Source organism: Musa acuminata, chromosome BXJ3-4 (genome assembly GCF_036884655.1).
Source record: "Musa acuminata AAA Group cultivar baxijiao chromosome BXJ3-4, Cavendish_Baxijiao_AAA, whole genome shotgun sequence".
Lineage (NCBI taxonomy): Eukaryota > Viridiplantae > Streptophyta > Magnoliopsida > Zingiberales > Musaceae > Musa > Musa acuminata.
The window spans coordinates 26,965,192-26,970,000 of record NC_088352.1 but is presented as its reverse complement, the minus strand read 5'-3'; positions in this window follow the sequence as shown (position 1 = coordinate 26,970,000).

The following is a 4,809-nucleotide window of genomic DNA, read 5'->3' as shown; positions in this document are numbered from 1 at the left end:
CCTTAATGCATTGTTCTTTACAAGCAGATAAGTTGCAGCCACCATGATTCAAGTATTCTTGACATCTTGCTGCGTCCACCTTGGTCACAATAGCGTTGACTGCATATTCCACATAAAGAAAATACATTTGTATAAATATCATGGTATGAAGTCTTTTAAATCTAAAAAAAAAAAAAGAACATCCTCTATATGCTGTGAAATAAATGTTAATGTTAATAAAAATAAGATGCATATTGGGGCTCAGAAATCGTAGAATGATTTGGCCATTGTTACTCGACGAAAGAAAGAAAAAGAAAAACTATCCGAAGGTAATCTAATAAAATTTAAGAACAAATAAAGAGAGATAATATCGGAGGCGAAGATAGTGAGCACCAAAAGGAAGAGAAGTTTTTTTTAAGGAAGAGAGATAATAACCATAAAATATTTAAGGAATCCTATCTAACTGAATTTTTTTTATTGATCGATAATCATAATAAAAATCTAATTAGATCTATAATATATCTTATTCAATTAAATATAGCTTAACATTATTACCACTAGTGTTTCTTTTCATAAGTTCATACAAATAGTTTTGTCACTTATACAATAGGCTTTAGCTTATTTTAGCGGACAAGAATTAGAGAAGAGGTTGATTAATAAATCTAAAAAATAAATTTTATATGATAATAAGAGATATAAGAGATACTTCGACTATGAATATAAACTACCAAAGGATCTAAAGTTAAGTTAGAGGATTGGATGTTGAACCGTAGGATAGATCGATGTGCTAAGGAATCCATCGATAAGTTGAATGATGGATCCATGACTTAAAAAGATTAGTTGACATGTCATGAAGGTCTGGTCAATGTATCAAAAATGACTTAAAATAATATTATCTTCTTAAAATAATGCTCAAACAAGATAATTTTATAGTGAGAAGTAACCCTTCGTACAAGAGTTCATATAAGAATGCTCAAAGAGACAAGTTCAAGTGAGAAATAACCTTTCTTACATGAAGATTCAAAAGATACATGAAAAAAAAATTATAATAAGATAAAAATAAAGACAAAAAATGAGTCAAATAAAAAGATAATTATATATTTTGAAGATAGAGAACAAATACTCTAAACTTAACGAAACATATTATTTTCTATAGATCTGAACGATAACAAAATATTCATGTAGCTAACGGTAAATAATTGTAACTTGTAACCATAAATGATTGTTTCTCATGTTAGCAATTTTAAGTTTGAATTATTAGAAATACTTTATAGAGACCTCCTATAATTACACCTTCAAATGCCAAGTTAAAGGAGACGCCCTGTAGTTCAAAATTAAAAATAGAGAGAGAATAGAAAAGACATTTTGCCTTTGCCCTTTCTAAGTACCAAAAGAGACATGAAATTTGGTGGAAAGAAAACACCCACTTCTTCTAAATAGAAGAGTTAATTATTTCCTTCACAAAATTGTTTGGCAATATTCACGAAAGGTTTCTAGCAAAATACATTTTCCATTGCTCTCCGTTCGACCAACAATGTAAATTTGCTACTGCTAAAAGAATTATAGAATCGGTCTAAAAAAAAAGTTAGAAAAAGAGATTATCTCTTCTTATATATATTTGTCCATCACGTAGAAGAGTAAATTGTTGGGTCCAGCGGGCTTGGACAATTTGGACCATAAGCCTAAATCAATTATTAAAAGAGAAAAGATAAAAGGTGAGGGTAAAAAAAAAAAAAATAGAGAGTGCAGCATGGGTGTGGGCCGTGGGCTGTGAACGTGTGTAGCGACGTACAAAGAAAAGAGGAGAGAGAAATAGAGAGAGAAAATAAGATTTTTGAGATTTTTGCTTAACGATCGGTCGTCAAACGTTGTTAGATTTGGTCCAAATTTTATACGAAGAATCCTTGCAGTAATCTCTATAATCCTAACGGTATTGATCTATATTTTACCCTCTCTGAGGTACTTTCCTGCTTATATTCATTTTGTAAGACCTAGAATTCTCTTATGAGGAGATCCACCCTATGTGATGAAGATTGTTGAGTCAAGATCTATGTTCTTGATGTTATTATGATCCTCTAGTTATTCTAGAGAAGACCTATTATAAACATGTTATCATTACTATTAATAGTGGAAGTTTGAAGTGAACTACAGTCCTGCGGTTTTTCCCACATTGGGTTTTCCACGTTAAAAGATTTTGTCTCACCGTGTGATTGATTATTTGCTCTATTATTTATGCTGTGCTAGTTGATATTTTTATTCGGATATCAAGTTGGTATTTTAATGAGGAACCCATTTTGATACACAAAGAGGGAAAAGAATATTCTGCTTTAACAAGCTTTTTCCCAACAAGTGGTATCAGAGCAACATGTTGTTTGGTGCTAGTTTTTCTTATGTAATTAAAATGGAGCAGTCAGATGATATGGTTAAAGACAGTTTGCTAAATGAAGATGCCAAAAGGAAAAAACAGAGTGAATCTTCTTCTGAGGCATTTGTTACTGAAAAACAAGAAAGACATGGAAGAAGACATAGCAGAAATCTACATGGTTATAGAGGAAGATCCAAGTCTAGAAGAGATATCAAATGTTTTCATTGTAACAAGCTAGGTTACATAAAGAAAGAATGTAGGTTTTGGAAGCGAGAACATAATGAAATAAAATAAAGAAAAATGAGAAAGAGACCAATATAGTTGCTGCTGATATCACTATTGTTTGTGATGAAGGTTGTGTTAGTCTTGTAGCTCAGGACAGTAATTAGGTAATTGATTTTGGTGCTTCATTTAATGTTACTTCTCATGGTGATTTCTTTATATCTTACACTGCGGGTGATTTTGGTAATGTCAGAATGGGAAACAGTGGTACATCTAAGATTGTGGGTATTGGAGATATTTGCTTGGAGACCAGTATTGGGAGAAAATTGATACTCAAAGATGTAAGACATGTTCTAGATATTCATCTTAACTTGATATCTATAGGTAGACTTGATGATGAGGGCTTTGCACACTATTTTGGTGAAAGCAAATGGAAACTCACTAAAGGTTTTCGGATTGTGGCAAGAGAAAAGAAACTTAACTCTTCTTATGTCATGGAAGCTAAGCTACACAAAAGAGAGATTAATGCAATTCAAAAAGGTGAAGTATAGATCTTTGGCATAAGAGACTTGGACATATCAGCGAGAAGGGACTTCAAACTCTTGCTAAAAAGCAGTTCTTACCAGAGTTGCAAGGTACATCTCTTAAATCTTGTGATCATTGCTTAGTTGAAAAAACACATAGAGTTGCATTTCATATATATCCATCATCTAGAAGATCATATGTTATTGATTTAGTTCATACTAATGTTGAAGGTGCTCTTTATTTTGTTATTTTTATTAATGACCATTCTAGAAAAGTGTGGGCTTTTGCTTTAAAATCTAAAGACCAGGTACTCGATGTTTTCAAGGAGTTTCATGTCAGTGTTGAAAGAGAAACTGACAGAAAACTAAAGTGTATTCGATCAGATAATGGTGCCGAGTATAGGGGTCTTTTTGAAAATTATTGCAGGTTTAATGGTATCAAGCTTAAGAAAACAGTTCCTAAAACTCCTCAACAGAACAGTGTGGCAGAATGGATGAACATAACCATTAAAGAAAGGATTAGGTATATGCTTTCCCACGCCAAGTTACCAAAGTCATTTTAGGGGGAGGCTATGAGAACTACAGTTGATCTGATAAATCTTTCTCCATCAGTTCCTTTGAAAGGTGATGTTCCTGAGAGAGTATGGAGAGGAAAAGATATATCTTATAATCACTTAAGAGTCTTTGGGTGTAAAGCATTTATTCATATTCCCAAAGATGAGAGGTCCAAGCTTGATAGTAAAGCAAAAGCATGTATCTTCTTGGGATATGGTCATGAAGAGTTTGGGTATAGATTATGGGATCCAGTGAATAAGAAGATTATTAGAAGCAGAGATGTTGTGTTTCTTGAAGACTAATTGTTTGATGATAATGATAATATTGAGAAGCCAGAAACCTCTATTTATATTCCTTGGAGTTTGGGTCCAGTTCCTTCACTTGTAGTTCATGATGATCATGAGCGAGATGAACAAGAAGATTATGGTGAGAATACCAGTGATGATACACCTACAATTGATGATGTTGAACCAATTGAACAAGCACCTCCACCACCAGTTGAGATTCCATTGAGAAGATTCACTAGAGAGCGACAACCATCTACCAGATATCCTCCACATGAGTATGTTATGCTTACTGACGGGGGAGAGCCAAAAACTCACCAAGAAGCTATTCTACATGAGAATAAGAATGAGTGGGTTAAAGCCATGCAAGAAGAGATGAGATCCTTGCTTGAGAACCACACCTATGACTTGGTAAAATTACCTAAAGAGAAAAAGCTCTCAAGAATAAGTGGGTTTACAAATTGAAGACTGAAAACAATAGCTCAAAATAAAGATACAAGGCATGACTAGTTGTGAAAGGATTCAGTTAAAAGAAAGGTATTGACTTTCAAGAAATATTTTCTCTAATTATGAAAATATCCACTATCCGAGTTGTTCTTGGTTTGGTTGCCTGCTTGAATTTAGAAGTTAAGTAACTTGATATAAAAATTTCTTTATGGTGACTTAGAAAAAGAAATTTACATGGAGTAACCAGAAGGTTTCAAAATCAAGGGAAAAGAAAATATCGTGTGTAAGCTTAGGAAAAGCTTATATGGACTCAAACAGGCACCTAGACAGTAGTATAAGAAGTTTAATTCCTTTATGATGAGCCAAAGGTATGATAGAACCACATTTGATCATTGTGTGTTTATGAAGAAATTTTCAGATGATGATTTTATTA